This window comes from Heteronotia binoei, chromosome 1 (genome assembly GCF_032191835.1).
Source record: "Heteronotia binoei isolate CCM8104 ecotype False Entrance Well chromosome 1, APGP_CSIRO_Hbin_v1, whole genome shotgun sequence".
Taxonomy (NCBI): domain Eukaryota; kingdom Metazoa; phylum Chordata; class Lepidosauria; order Squamata; family Gekkonidae; genus Heteronotia; species Heteronotia binoei.
Window position 1 is genome coordinate 194,576,166 of NC_083223.1, and position 16,417 is coordinate 194,592,582.

Consider the following 16,417-nt stretch of genomic DNA (forward strand, 5'->3'; position numbering starts at 1 on the left):
GGGGACGTGTAGCTGCTTGGAGATGAGGAAATGAAGACTGTATTCGGGGGAACTGCACTGCTATATTTTTACTTATTTCTTTTAGGGAATGTGAAGGACTCCTGGCTCCACCACCAAAGTCCCCAGATATTTTCTGAGTTAGACTTAGCAACCCTAAATGGAGAGTGCTCTCCATTTAGGGTTGCTATCTTATATAATACGAAGTCTTATATAATATGAAGATTCTGCTTATACTAGTATCTAACTGTCAATTTTGTGGGGGGGAGAGTTCAGTGACACTTTGAAGACCAACTAAGTTTTATTATTAAAAGTGTCACTGAACTCAAACGTTGTTCTGCTGCTTCAGACCTACATGGCTTTATCTCTTTTTTGAAAGTAATTGTACAATTATTTCTTCTTCTTCTTCATCATCATCATCATCATCATCATCATCATCATCATCATCATCATCATTTTATTTGTATCCCGCCCTCCCCGCCGAAGCAGGCTCAGGGCGGCGAACAACATTAAATCAATACATTAAATTATACAATGATATTCGAAGCAATAACTAATTTAACAATTTAATTAAAATTCTAAATTTAATAAAATTCATATGTATTTGATACTCCATTATGCATCCTTATTGCTTACATTTTCTTTGATGATTCTATTCCAGAGAATGCTGTGCTTTCAAAAAATTGAGAGGAATTGATCTGGTTCAGAAATGAAGAAGCCACAGAACCATATTTTCCTTTCAGACCTTAAAAATAACACAAGCAGATATATGTATTTGGCCCATTCGTGAAATAACGCATGAAAATTACAGTTGACAATTATGACTTTCTGTGCAACTAATTTGATACTCTGCTTACTTTTAATAAAAGTAATCTCTTCTATTTTGCTTCTATCATCCTCCAAAAACTCTAAATGTACCAAAACACTAGGTTGCTACTTCTAATGTAGAAATGAAGTAGATCAATGTTAACTATTATGATAATCTTGTCCTCTTCCCTCCCTCAGAAGCATGATTTTCCCTCAGTTATCCTTTCTGACTGAGCAGCCCCTTTATCTATTTTCTTCTTTCCTGAACATCTATGGCTGTCCCACCCTGTCACATTATTGGATTTTTATGCTGGCTCAACCCAGGAACTTGAGGGAAGAGACAAGATGACCCTCTTAACTTAAACTTCTGAAATGGTAAATGAGAGGCTTTATAGCATTCACAATTAAAGTATTTTATTCACCATAGAGGGACTAGGGTCAGGTGAAATCAGGGGTAAAATGTCTGAGATAAATCAATAAGAACTCTGAAGTAATATTTTCACAAATTACTGTTTATATGTTTTCAGCAACTGAGAATTTAAACTTTTCACACTGTCTTAGAATCTTTGAGATGAGAGGTTTTTGTTTCAGTGTTTCCTGAACACTCCAGTATACTTTCTTACATTTAACTGACTCTTCAGGTTTCAGAAGGCAGGGCTATACTACCAAGTACTCATATTCTCTGTATGCATCAGATGTCACTCCACTCTTTGAGCTAACTCACTTTCCAACTGGGCAGGGAACCACTTCTCTAGCTAGAAGATATCCCTTTTTCTGGTCCAAATGGGGAGTCCTCACCAATCCCCCCACTCCTTTTTGCCAACCTTCCCAGTCTTCAGTCAGTGCTAAAACAGCTGCAGTTTGCAGTCAGAGCTAAACTGAATTCTCTTCGGTAGTCAGTTCAAAAGTCTTTCTGCTCAACTGACACTAACCCTTTGATCAGCCTGCCACTAGTGTTCTTTCTAAGCAGAGTTAGTTTGAGCTAGCTCACAGTTTTTTAGCCTCTGGCTCACACATTTTTGTCTTAGCTCAGGAAAAATGGCCCCAGAGCAAACTAATTTATGCAGCAGCTCACAACTTTAATGCCAGTAGATCTCAAACTAGCTTTTGCTCACAGGGCTCCATAACTTAAAGGGAGTATTGCCTTCCACTCAAGACTTTCTGGCTCTATAAGGCATTAACCCTTCACTGTCCGTCAGGACCGGATCTACATGTTTTTTGAGGGGGGGGCAAAATTAAAAAATGATGCCCCTTTTTGGGTCATTCTGTCTTTTGATCCCATAGAATACAATGGACTCCATACCCAATTTGGCGCCCCCCTCTCCGTCAGCGCCCAGGGCAAGCACCCCCCTCTGCACCCCCCAGATCCGGCCCTGCAGTCTGTCACATGTTTATATAGCACAAGAGTTTTTAAAGCACAGTCTGTCACAACTGCAAATGCAAAATACAATTTATTTAGATAGTTTATTTTCAGCAATACAGTCTGCAAGACAAACACGCAGAGCTCCCGCGTGTTTTGATTTCTACATTTAGAAAACAGGAACTATAGGAAATAAATTAATCAACAACGCAAACCGGGTGATGTTGAATGTATCGGCGCCAACCCGAGTGTGCCCGAGACTTCTCTGGCTTTCCTGGCCGCAGCCCTGGAGAAACAGCACGACGCAATTACCCACTGCAGCAGTGGGTCCGGCCTGGACACTTTGCTGGAGCTGGTGGGCGCCGCGGGGTGGAATGCGAGTGCAGCCGGTGGGAGTGCAAGCATTGCCAGGAGATGCAGGGGGAAGGAGAGCGGAACTGGTGTTGGCTGTGACCATAGAGGTGGCATTGTGGAGGAGAGCTGAGGTGATGGCATCGTTCCAAGGACGGGGGTTGTCACCTGGGGCTCTCGTGGAGGGGAGGGCTTTTTTGTTAGCCCCGAGTGCAGCACCTTATGGAGAAACCACTGCAGCCACCACTGAGGATTCTTGATCCCTCGGGTTTCTGACTGCTGCTGGTCATGCCGAATGGATATTCGACTTTGCTGTCTGCTGGAAGCGAAGAACTTGATTGGGCCAGTTCTGACCACCTAAAGAACCAGAAGTCATCAGTAGGAAGTTACTAACTATAACTGAGATTGCACTGCACACTTTACTCCTGCATTTACTCCTGGAATGTGCTTGGTACTGATATCCCATCGCCCTGAAAACTCCTGTTGTATTCCTACATTTTAAATTGTTCTTAATTAGATTTATTTATCACTGCTGTTAGATTAACTATTGAAAATTGATTTTTTACTAGTCTAATTTATTGGAAATAAATTGTTAGCCTAACTTATTGGGAATTTAATTAAATTGGATTATAATTGTTATAGTTAGGCAATGGTTGTTCTTAATTAGTTAAAAGAAGTGATTGACAAGTGCCTAAGTGGTTAGTGTAATTAAATTAGGACCTTTTATTAGCTACTAATTAAGGGATTGGAATTAATTGAGGGGATTAAATTAGAGGGATCTTAGTTAATTAATAGTAGGAATCAAATTAAGTCATTAAGGTTAGGCTATAGGGTAGATAAGAGCAATTAGAGTTAAATTACAGTAAGCATAGGAATAGAATTGTTGGTGTAGGTTTACTGTCTGGATAGGTTTGAGGCTGTGGCCACGGCTGTGGTGAAAACCAATCTACGGTGATGCCTGGCCAGTGGATCCCAGTGCTCCTGGGGCGGGGAAAGTACAGTGGTGGGAATAGGAACAAATCAACAGGAAGGAGATGGAGATATGGATATGCTCACTCTCCTTCCAATATATGTCCCATCCCAAAGGTAGCAGGTAGGGAGGCCAAGGAAAATCACTCGCCTCCATCTCTGGTGCTGTGTAATGCCAAGTCAATTAACAACAAGTCTGCAGTTCTACAGGATTTCCTGCATGAACAGGATGTAGACCTGGCTTGCGTGACCGAGACCTGGGTGCGGGAGAGAGAAACAGTAGCTCTCTCCCAAATGACCCTCACCTCGGGTACTCAGTCCTGCACCAGTCGAGGACTAGTGGGCGGGGGGGGAGGGGTGGCACTGCTGATATGGGAGGCTTACTCCTTTCGGGCACTCCTGCCTCCAATGATCTCTGGCATTGAGTGTGTTGGCCTATTATGTGATGGGAGAGAAAAATTGGCCATCTGGCTGGTGTACTGAACGCCTAGCACACCAGCCAGTGCCCTGCTAACCCTGATGGAGGCTGTAGAGGGCTGGGCGCTGGAGTACCCACGGTTTATAATCCTGGGTGACTTCAACATCCACACCAATGATGCAGACTCCATCAGGGCAACAAACCTAGTGTCATCCATGGCGACACTAGGGCTCTCCCAATATGTTACAACTACTACCCATCGGGCTGGGCACATGCTGGATTTGATCTTTGCGGCGGGAGTTACAGTGGATCGAATTACTGCCTCGGCAGTGCCATGGTCTGACCACTATGCCCTAAAGGCTCTTATGGCCCTGTCTCCACAACCCTGTCTAGGTGGTGAGCATATTTTGGCTCACCCACAGAGTCAGATGGACCCTATGCGGTTTCAGATGGCACTGCAGGATCCTTGGCCCTCTGGCGACTCTCTAGATGGACTAGTGGAGGCATGCCACCAACAACTCTCCGCAGCCATTGATGAGATTGCCCCCTGGCGCCCTCTTCGTCGCCATGCTCAGCTGGCACCATGGTACACCCCGGAACTGCGGCTGATGAAAGAGCCACTAAGACAGCTAGAGAGGCGTTGGCAGCGTGCTCGCGACGAAGTGACAAGAACATCTTATAGACTGTTTATAAAAGGTGCAAAGCAGTTTTTTTCCACAGCCCAGATTGCGCCTGCGAATTCTCGCCCGGATCAATTATTTAGTACTATTTGGTCACTTACAAACTTAATACAGAGCAAGTCAAATGATAGGGAATTGGATATAGACTGTGAGGCTTTTGCTGATTATTTCGCAGATAAGGTCCTGACACTCCGCCGGGACCTCCCCGTCAATTTAGATACAGTATGTGAACTCGAGGCCCCGAGCCTGTCACATGTTCCAACGCTGGACCAATTCACTCCACTTGGTCTGAGGGAAGTTGACAAGGTCCTCTGCTCCGTGTGTCCAACAACTTGAGATCTGGACCCATGTCCATCCTGGCTGATAAGGGTGTGCCGGATGGAATTATTGGTGCCATTTCAACAGATCATTAATAGGTCCTTGGTAGAAGGGACCTTCCCTACGCCCCTCAAGGAAGCAGTGGTCCATCCACTTCTTAAAAAACCATCCCTAGACCTGGTCGAATTAGCCAACTATCGACCAGTCTCGAACTTGCCCTTTTGGGGCAAAGTCATTGAGAGGGCAGTGGCAGCAAAGTTACAGGGGTTTTTGAATGAAACTTCCTCATTAGACCCATTTCAGTCCGGTTTTCGCCTGGGACATGGGACGGAGATGGTACTGGTCGCCCTCTTGGACGATCTCCTAAGACATCTAGATCAAAGTGAATCGGCAGTGCTGCTCTTATTAGATCTGCCAGCTGCCTTTGATACAGTCGACCACCAGCTGCTGTCGCACCGCCTTGCTGACATGGGGATTCAGGGGTCTGCCCTCCAATGGCTTACCTCTTTTCTCCAAGGTCAGGGACAGAGGGTGGTAGTGGGGGAGAGGCCGTCTTGGAGACACCCACTAGTATGTGGGGTGCCTCAGGGGGCGGTTCTCTCCCCAATACTATTTAACATAGTATTTAACTATTATTTATAGTTAAATACTATAATACTATTATAGTATTTAATACTATAACATAGTATTTAACAATACTATTTAACATACTATTTAACATAGTATTAACATTAGCACGGCTGCTAATGGGGCTGCCGCGATGGGAGCACATTCAGCCAATGCTGAGAGAGCTGCACTGGTTGCCTGTTGTATTCCGAGTTCGCTTCAAGGTGTTGGTATTAACATTTAAAGCCCTCTATGGTCAGGGACCTGCCTATCTACGGGACCGCCTTTCCCCATATATCCCCCAGAGAGCACTGCGATCAGGGACAAAAAATCTGTTGTCCGCCCCTGGCCCAAGAGAAGCCAGGCTATGTGTAACGAGATCCAGGGCTTTTTCGGTGGCAGCACCAGAACTTTGGAACACCCTCCCAGAAGCTATAAGGGCCCTGCGGGATTTATCTGCGTTCCGCAGGGCCTGTAAGACCGAAATGTTTAAACAGGCTTTTGTGGTCTAACTGAAAAAGGGCTGCCACCGGACACCGGTGGGTCAGATCATAGTTAAGAAGTCAATACCGCCTATACTGGATTGAAATAGCGCTATAGAATGGTGTGGAGAAACGCCATCTTAGTCAATGTTGGTGCTTCTTTGGGAAAGAACTTGAAACTGCTAAGCAGGCTTCGGCCTAGCCTTCCCCTCACTCCCCCCCTCCCTTCCAGAGCCAAACCAACAACTCTAGGGGGAAAGTCTCCTAGAGAGGCAGGAAGTGCTTTTGTTCTTTGCATGTGAGTTAAGCAGGGAGAGTTTTCAGTTCTCAGCTGCAGCTCGAAGGAAGAGGTTGCCAGTGTGGGAGCTCCTGCCTGTGCATGCGGCCTATTCAAAAGAAAATGAGGCCTCCAGGCAGTAAGACAAAGTAAGTCATCCAAAAGGGCAGGGCATGTTTAGATCAGGGCCAGCAGGACGCGTTTATAACACATTTTGTTTGTCAGGCTGTTTGCTGTACGGGTGCTGTGCTAATTTTTTAAATGCAACTGTTTTTGTTTTGTTTTTCTTTTCCTATCTTTTTCTCTTGTAAATAAATAGTTTTTCTGTTTTAAATGCTGGCAGTCAATCTCTGTACCACATAGATCCCCAAACCGCTTTAGACCACGCTGTTTTATAAAGGGGGCCCCAGGCAAGGGGGAAGGCATGCAGTTGGATAAGGTGCCAATCCTCCAGGGGTGCCCCAAAGAAGTGCTGAGGTCTCTGTGAAACCCAAGTACAGAGTGGCAGAGGACCTTGAGGCCTGGCCTCATAGCTGGAGAGGGGGATTGGGAGTCCTGTTCCTCTCAATCTGAACCCCTAGACTGAGCAGGTGGTGGCAGCGAGCCCAAGGGGCAGAAGGAGAAATAGCTCCCTCCAGGAGTTGGCGACTCAATAGGGAGCTGACGGGACCGGGTCTGAAGGCAGAATCGGGCCGGTTCCGTCACAAATGGTTTTAAAGTTGATATGTAAATTATGGTTTTATATGTTTTATTGGATTAATTGTTTTATAATGTTGTAAGCTGCCCTGAGTCCGCTTGCGGAGAGGGCGGGATATAAATGAAAAGTAATAAATAAATAAATAACACATCTACGTGCGCCCCCTCGCCCAGATTGTCCGGAGTTATGGGCTGTGATGTCACCAATATGCGGATGACATCCAGCTCTACCTCCTGATGGGTGGCCAGGCCAACTGCGTCCCAGAAAACCTGGAGAAGGCATTACAAGCTACTGTAAAATGGCTCAGACAAAGTCGACTGAAATTGAATCCAGCAGACGGAGGTTCTGTACCTAAGCCGAGGCAGCCTGGGAAGAGAAATCCCTTTACTGACCTTCAATGGGGTGCCTTTAGCACCAGCTTCGAGGGTCAATCAATCAATCAATCAATCAATAGTCAATAATGCTGGAAAAATCCAAAAGATCTGGTTTTCCAAAGATTTTAAGCTCAGTTTTAGCCATTATGCTCACATGTCTATTCAGTGTGGGAGAAAACTTATTGGGACTCAATTTCAGATTATGTTTTCCACAGGGATATTGGACCATAAGAAAGGCCAAGCGCAGAAGAATAGATGCTTTCGAGTTATGGTGCTAGAGAAGACTCTTGAGAGTCCCTTGGACTGCAAGAAGATCAAATCAGTCAGTCCTAAGGGAAATCAACCCAGATTGTTCCCTAGAAGGTCAGAAGTTGAAGCTAAAGCTCAAATACTTTGGCCACCAAAGGAGAAGGGAGCACTCAGTTTAGAAGACCCTGATGCTAGGAAAGACAAAGGCAAAGGAAGAAGGGGGCAGCAAAATGAGATGGCTGGACAGCGTTACTGATATAACTAACATGAATTTGAGTGGACTATGGAGGATGGTGGAAGACAGGAGGGCCTGGCATGACTTGGTCCATGGGGCTACAAAGAGTTGGAGTCAACTGTGTGACTGAACAAGTTCTGGAAGATCCCTGGGACCATGCTGACACTGAACTGCAGGCGCTTGACCCAGAAAGCCCCCCTGTGTGTTACGATGGTTTGGGCCCCTGTGGTGGCAGTGTCGACTGGGAGATGCTGATAGGCCTGGGCCAAGTCCAGCTTTCCAAAAATTTTAGCCTCTGCGAGGGACGCCAGCACATGACTAACCACGGGGACCGGATATGTGTGGCCTTTCAGCACTTTGTTAATTGTGCATTTGTAGTCTGCACAAATTTGGATGCTGCCATTTGGCTTAATGGGGTGACTATCGGGGTCTCCCATTTTGCGTTGGCTACCGACTCCAGTACCCCCTGGGCCATAAGGAGGTCTAGCTCCTCCTCTATTTTGGGTCTAAGAGCCAGGGGCACTCACCATGCCTTCAGCCTTATGGGCTGCACACAGGAGTTCAGATCCAATGTTACAGGGTGTCTGGTGTATGTTCCCAATGTGCTGTTGAAGACGGAGGGAAATTTCTCACAGACGTTCTGGAAGTCTCTCTGTGAGGGAGCCTAATGGATTCTAGTTACCCGGATCCCCAGGGCCTCGAACCATGACTGACCCAGTAAGCTACACAGATCCCCTTCCACGACTATTAAGGGTAGCTTACCTGAGAACTGTCCCCACCCCCAGCACAGCGACCTCTCGTTTCTGGAAATCCCTGACTGTGAATGGAGACGGAAGTAACCAGGATTCCCCCCCAGGGCACAATGTCCCAAAAGTGCGGGCTGAGATGACCATCTGGCCCACCCCGGAGTCTACCTCCATTTTGCAGAGCTTGCCCTCTATTAACACGGTCACCTTAAACTTACCAGGGGAAGGCATGGGAAGTTGGCATACCTGATCCCCTGCTGTGGTGGGTGCCTGAATATCCTCCATGAAAGCGACCTCAGGGCGACGGCCATTTTTCTGCCACGCAGTGCTTCCATGGCCCTGGCGCGGCAACTTCGAGCAGCAAACTCGCGCCAGATGGCCAGTCTTTCCGCATATGTGGCAAACAGCATCGCGGTACTTGCAGGAGCATCATTTGTGGGCGTATCCACAGCTGGTGCAGCCTCGGATCGATGCTGTCTTGATTGCACATAGTGGCAGGTGCTTTCGGGCTGCCTGGTGCAATTTGAGGGCGATGTCATCCTCAGAGTAATGTGGGTTGGAGCCCCTGGCAACCTGGTGCGTCCCGGTTGCATGCCACTCCTTGTGCAATTTTTCATACAGTGCAGCCTCACTCAGGGCATTGGCCAGAGTAAGAGTCTTTTTGACTGCCAACTTTGCCTGCATTCTTTCGTCCCGGAGGTCTGTCACAAAATGATCGAGCAGGGCCTCCTCAAGATTAGAGAAGGCACACTCACGGGCAAAGCGGCAGAACTCTGCGAGGAAGGCAGTGATGGTTTCTCCGGCCCTCTGGTTCCGCTTGTGGAACTCGATGTGCCAGGCCATGCGGATTGGCCGGGGCAAGAAGTAGTCAGTCAGCTTCTCCATGATGGCCTTGTAGGTGGCCTTGTTCAGCATTGTAGGTGAGAGGAGGCTCTCCACCAGCTTCAGCGTATCCTAACCACAGATGCTGAACAAGAGATGCTTCTGCAGCTGTTCATCTGTAATCTTGTGGTACGGGATGTAGTTCAACCTTTTCCATCTCTCCCAATGCTCTGGGTGAGTGGGGTCAAACTCTGGAATTATGTGGTCCTGGCGCAGCGACCTGGTTGGGGCCAGGTTCTGGGGGAGCGGTGACACTGGACGCTTGAGTGTTTATCTTCAGATCCTGGTTGGAAACCTTCTCAGCAATGGTAGTGCGATGCGTGGAGCTGGAAGCAGCTGCTGCAAGGCGTGGTGTCGGTTGCTGGATCACCTACCAGGATCCCACCTTCATCGTCACTGTAATATTGTGGGTTCTAAGCATGGATGAGGTGAGGTGGTAGTGATAACAAGCTCTTTATTGAGTACAGCATGGTAGGTGGCTGAACTAACAAGACTGGAGAACGGGAGCCTGCAGGGTCAACTATATACAACACTGGGTTCCTGCACGAGAATGTTATTGGGTCACTCAAACCAGCAGGGGGCCCATGATTTGAGCAGGGCAGTATGGATTTGGATCCTACTGCCCATTGTTCCCAAGTCCCCAAGCTCAGTCCTTCAGGCTCCCATGAGCCAGGCAGGAACACCATTGATATCAATATTGACTCACATACATAACAGATCCCATGCAAGCTACACAAACCAAATGCACAGGGGACCTCATTCTGCCACCTGCTCCTCTACAATCTCTCCAAGTTGAGAGCAGATTACATTTCTGGGGTCCCAATTACAGACATCCCAAGGCCTCCCCAGTGCTCTCTCTGGAAAAAACAGCTGCAGTTACAGGAATCTATGGAATGGCTCAGGAACAAGCTAGTGATACCAAACTCACAGGTAAACTTCATCTGGGCAGACCCTCACCATCCAGACACTGGAAGCAAGGCAAGCATTCCACCTACTCTCACATCCCCCCCCCCAAGTGGTTTTGATCAACAGAAAGGCAAATATTGCCAGAATTTCAACAGGGACTCCCCACACTAACCCCACAGTATCCCAGCCACATCACAAAAGGAAAGCATGCCCATAACTCTCACATTCTCCCCATCCCAGGCTGAAACACACAGGTCCAGAGCACACCCACCAACCACAGCAAATTCTTCTAGACTGCAGAATGGAAACAGGAATGGAAGCAGGGCCACCCCACCAGTTTTCAAAGGCTCAGTGACAGATAGAAAGGCAGATATCCCCCAGAGTTCTGACAGGGGCTGCCCAAAGTAACCCCACAACAACTTGGTGGGTACCCTAGCCACACCACATGAGCAAAGAAGTTTGCCCACAACATTCACACATATACACACAGGGCTGAAACACAAGGTCCAGAGTACATCAATCAACTGTGTCCCCAGATGCAAGTTCATCATGAGTGGAGAGATGAGGTGGTTCAGAGATTAGTTCCTTTGTAAGTGAACCAGTTCATGCCCATTCCTAGTTGGGATGAAAGGAAATGGGAATAAACATAACAACCTAATGCTAACACAAGGTTCAGGTGGGATGCCATGGCAGGGCAACGCTATGCGTTAGAGCAGGTGGAAGCAGTTCTGATTTTATTACTTTATGTAAGATACCTTAGGGATCCTTCTTTTGAGGAAGGGTTAAAAATCAAATAAATGAACAAACCAGAAATCCCAAACAGAATATTCGCAACACCTTAAAGAGTTACGGATCTATGACATAAATGTCCACTTTCTAGTCTGATGAAATATGCAACATTATCTGACGAAGTATGCATGCATGCTTACATTCTGAATAAAACTTCGTTGGCCTTAAAGGTGCTACTAGACTCCTACTTTGTTCTACTGTTTCAGACCAACTTGGCTGCCCACATGGATCTATCTAAACTGGTTAAACTTTAAAGTGCCAAAGGACTCCCTTTTTTTTTTTTGCAACAGACTAACAGACATTCCTATATCACCACCAAACTCACCTCAGAAACAGAGCCCTTTCTATGAACGTTATTATGTATGTACTAAATATAGATTATACATTATTCTTAGAATGAATTTACTTACTGAATTGTAATCCTTCACTTGCTTTGATTATGTTAATAAATGAACCAAGAATTCTGCAAAGATTCATTGCAATGCCCATCTGATGAACAGGAAATATGTGCATTTTCTTATTTTTATCCAAAAATTCTAGACCTCTTTTCATGCTTAATTGAAATAAACTTCCAAGATACTCAATCTCATTTTCTGATATTACTGCGGAAATGCTTTCTAACCATGTCTTGACATATGGCTCCCATCCTAGATCAACTGGGTCCTGTTAATAAATAAAATAAATAGATTTTAAGAAATTTATTGTAGTTATTTACACTCTTCTTGTCTTGCTGCTTCTCATAACATGTATATGTTTCTGTTGTTTTTGAATATACAGTAAAAGCTTTATTATCTAGCAATCATGGGGGAATCAGGGTTGCTAATTAATCTAATACACCAGATGTCTAAGCTTATTGTTATTGCTGTATTGAGAGCCAGTTTGGTGTAGAGGTTAGGTGCACGGACTCTCATCTGGAAGAATCAGGTTTGATTCCACACTCCTCCACTTGCAGCTGCTGGAATGGCCTTGGGTTAGCTGGTGTGGAGGAATTTGCCCTCTGGGCAACGCTGGATACTTGAATTTTCCAGCTATCCAAGAGTCAGATAACAAAGCTTGTATTGTACATACCAGCTATTTGACCCACGCACCTGAGACACTAAAAGACACACGCTGTATTCATTTTATTATGCTGTATATTCTTTTTAAAGGCAATTGTTACATATGGAAATGGCTCTCAGGATGTTTTCACATTTTGTCAATTGCTCCAAAGTTCCCAAAAATAGACAAAAATGAAGGCTAGACTTATAAAAATACCATATTGAATACTTTTATATGATAAAAATAAATTTTAAATGTTTAATGTACATAGATCACCCTAGTAGTAGTAGTAGTAGAAGAAGAAGAACTGCAGATTTATACCCCACCCTTCTCCCTGAATCAGAGACTCAGAGTGGCTTACAATCTCCTATATCTTCTCCCTGCACAACAGACACCCTGTGAGGTGGGTGGGGCTGAGAGAGCTCTCACAGCAGCTGCCGTTTCAAGGACAACCTCTGCCAGAGCTAAGGCTAACCCAAGGCCATTCCAGGAGTGCGGAATCAAACCCGGTTCTCCCAGACAAGAGTCCACACACTTAACCACTACACCAAACTGGCTCTCACATCCACATTGTTATCCTCACATCCAGCATTTGATAGCGTTTTGTATATACAATTAGTTTTAAACATTATTTGTTATCCAGCATGTTGAATACTACTTTATTTTTAGCAGATATAATTTTAGTATCATTTATTAATTTTTGTTTGTAATACATCTGCACAAGAGACTGAGCACTACAACTATGAATTTATGTACAAACATGCAAGAATAATCATTTAATAATCTCACTTTCTAGTTGGGAAATAAGGCACTAAACCCTTAATCTGGACTAAACCTCACACTCCATAATACCATTATCTGGCTTTAGAATTTAGAATTATTTTTATTTTATCCTCTCTGTTTTATCCTTATAACAATCCTATGAGGTAGTATAGGCTAAGAATGTGACTGGCTTAAAGTAACCCAGCAACCTTCCATGGCAGAGTGGGGATTCAAACCCAGGTATCACAAACTGTATTTACTAAATCAATAACCATTACATCACACTGGCTAAAGTCCATATAACCAGAGGCTTAAAGTGTTCTCCATTGTCATATACACATACCTACAGTGAATAAAGTTTTAAACAGAGGAGAAAGCAAAAATGTCATGAAATGCAAGGGAGTGATATACCAGTCACATTTGTATGCAGAGCAAACATATACATATTATATTATTTTTCCAATATAGAAGCCAATAAATATTTTTAAATATCAGGAATGTAAATTCTCCATTACTGGGCATATTTATTTAATTCAATTCATAGGTACTATTTCCTCTGAAAATGATGAGAAAACTTTTGAAAATAAAAATGTAATTAATAGCTCATTTCAATTGCCATACTTGATTAAGATGTTAAATAAAAGAAAATATATAAAATCAGCAGGGAATAAAAAGGATGTAATCCTTTTCTTTTTCCTTTAAGAAACTTACCACATATCTTGTTAGCCAAGATAAAAGAGTATGGAGAACTAGCAGGATTGTATATAAACAAAGAGAAATCAAAATTCTTATGTAAAAATATGCAACCAAATAAAATAAAAGAACTACAAGAGGTGACGGGTTGTGAAGTCACAACCAAAGTTAAATACCTTGGAATAGAGATAACAATGAAGAATATTGATTTATTCAAAAATAATTATGAAAAACTGTGGTGCAAAATGGACAAAGATTTGATGAAATGGAATAGGCTTAATTTGTCCTTATTGGGTAGGATAGCTGCAATCAAAATGAATATTTTGCCAAAAATAATGTATTTATTTCAAACCATCCCGATTGTAAAAGATGCAAAACAATTTAACAAATGGCAAAGGAAAATCTCTGACTTTATATGGGCCGGAAAGAAACCAAGAATAAAGATGAAGATTTTAACAGATGCTAAAGAGAGAGGAGGTTTTCAACTTCCTGATTTAAGATTGTATCATGATGCAGTTTGTTTGACATGGATTAAAGATTGGATAATGCTGTTAGAAAAAAACCCTTTATGGTTAGAAGCTCACGGAAATAAATTCAGCTGGCACGCGTATATGTATTATGGGAAGAATAAAATGGATGGTCTTTTCTCTCACCACTATGTTAGAAACACTTTACTAAGTACTTGGATAAAATATAAGAAATATGGGGACGAGAGAAAACCGCTGTGGATAGTGCCAGCAGAAGTAATAAAAATAACAGCTGAATCTGACGATAAAAGAGAAATGTCATATAACCAACTGCTCAAGATTCGAGGAGATAAAATTGAATTAAAATCTTCGGAAGAGCTAGACAATAAATATGATTGGTTTCAAATGCAACAAATTAAAAGCTTGTTGAAAAATGATATAAAATTGGAAGGAATTAGACGAGAACAAACAGAATTGGAAAGGGTCCTGCTTGGTGATAATGAAAAATTGATATCAAAAGTATATAAGTTATTATTGAAATGGTCTACAGAAGAAGAAGTAGTAAAATCTCAAATGGTCAAATGGGCAATCAATGTGAATAGAGAAATACAAATGGATGCATGGGAATACCTTTGGAAGAACTCAATGAAGATATCAACTTGTCAGAGCATAAAAGAAAATTGTTTTAAGATGATATACAGGTGGTATATGACCCCCGAAAAAATTGGCTAAGATGAGCAAGAAAATGTCGGATAGATGTTGGAAGTGTAAAAAACATGAAGGTTCTTTCTTCCATATGTGGTGGACATGTGAAAAAGCGAAAGAGTATTGGAAGATGATACAACAAGAAATCTCCAAAATATTGGGTTACGATTTTAAGAAAATTGCAGAGACATTTTTGCTTGGATTACAATTAGAAAAATATCCAAAGGAAGATAGGACTCTAATTTGGTACCTGCTATCAGCTGCTAGGACATTGTATGCGCAGCTTTGGAGGCAAGAAAAAATACCGGATAAATGGGATTGGACTATGAAAGTTCTATCGTGGAGTGAAATGGATAAATTAACTAGAACATTAAGAGACTATGATTTGGAGATATTTAAAAAAGAGTGGAGGAAGTTTAAAGAATATATAGAGAAAGAGTCGAATGTAAGAAGACATTGGACAATTTTTTAGTAATAATGGGGGGGGGGGGACGAAGAAGCAAGAAGGGGGGGGAAATATTTATATAACGAATTTTGATTAGTCAGATGTATCTTTAGTATTGAATTAGAATCTATAACCTCGGGGAAGTCTATATTGGAGGGAGGGGGGATTGAAAAGTCATATGGGTTAGTATTGAAGCAACGAAGGGAAATTAAGTTCTGTAACCATATGCTATCAATAAATTGGTTAAAACAAAGAAACTTACCACATAAACCATGGCACATCTACTAACAGTAGCAGGGCTGGCTTGAGAGAGGCTGTCTACTTCAAATACCATTCTCATTCCTGACGATAGGTAGATTCGTTCACTATTAGCAAGGCACAATGTTCTGGAGTCATCTAATGCAGAATTTAAGTTTTCTATCCATATTGGGTCTACTGGGCCATCCAAAACAACCCATTGCCAATCAGTGTTAGAGTCATCTGTGAAAAAAGTATTAACTGCAGATTTGTTTTGTATGTAAAATAAAATAAAATAGAAAAGAGGGCTTTAATTACCTGTAACTTAATTAATCAAGCAGTTATCTGTGCCCCTTTAGTTACCTGTGGGAACTATGCATGGGGTTGCCATTCTCAAGGTGGTGATCTTGCATAATTACAACTGATCTCCAGACAACAGATATCAGTTTGCCTGGAGAAAAGGGCTGCTTTGGAAAGTGAACAATATTATAACCTGCTGGTCTCTATCTCCTCCCCAAAGCCTTCTCTTTCCAGGTGCCACCCCCCAAATCTCCAGGAATTTCTCCACCTAGAGTGTGCAACTGTAGGTACACATCAGCTGCAGAATATCCTGGCACTCATGGGAGCACAAGGCAGCAAACCTCTGAATACCAGTGCTGGAAGGCAACATCAGGAGAATGCTTTGGCCTCTATGCCGTTTCTTTGCCCTCTAGGTGGGGAACGTCCAGCCCAAGGGCTGTTTATGGCCCCCGAGATCACTTGGTCTGGCCCTCAGAGATTGTTGGGCCAAGCTGAGCCATCTGGCAGCCTCCCTGGGGCCTTGCTGGCCGGCAAGGATCATGGGGTCCAGCTGTACTGTGCAGCGTCCTCCCTGGGGCCTGGCTGGCTGGCAGGGATCATGGGCCCCAGCTAGGGCTGTCAACCCCC

General features: G+C 43.8%; 1 long non-coding RNA gene across 1 annotated transcript; it reads right to left on the bottom strand.

Annotated features, from left to right (window-relative positions):
* Nucleotides 1-634: 634 nt before the first annotated feature.
* Nucleotides 635-15,727, bottom strand: LOC132576588 (uncharacterized). The gene is made up of 3 exons (XR_009555762.1): nucleotides 15,516-15,727; nucleotides 11,554-11,806; nucleotides 635-742 (listed from the first exon to the last, which is right to left on the bottom strand). It is a non-coding gene; the product is annotated as an uncharacterized LOC132576588 (long non-coding RNA).
* Between the last annotated feature and the right edge of the window lie 690 nt (nucleotides 15,728-16,417).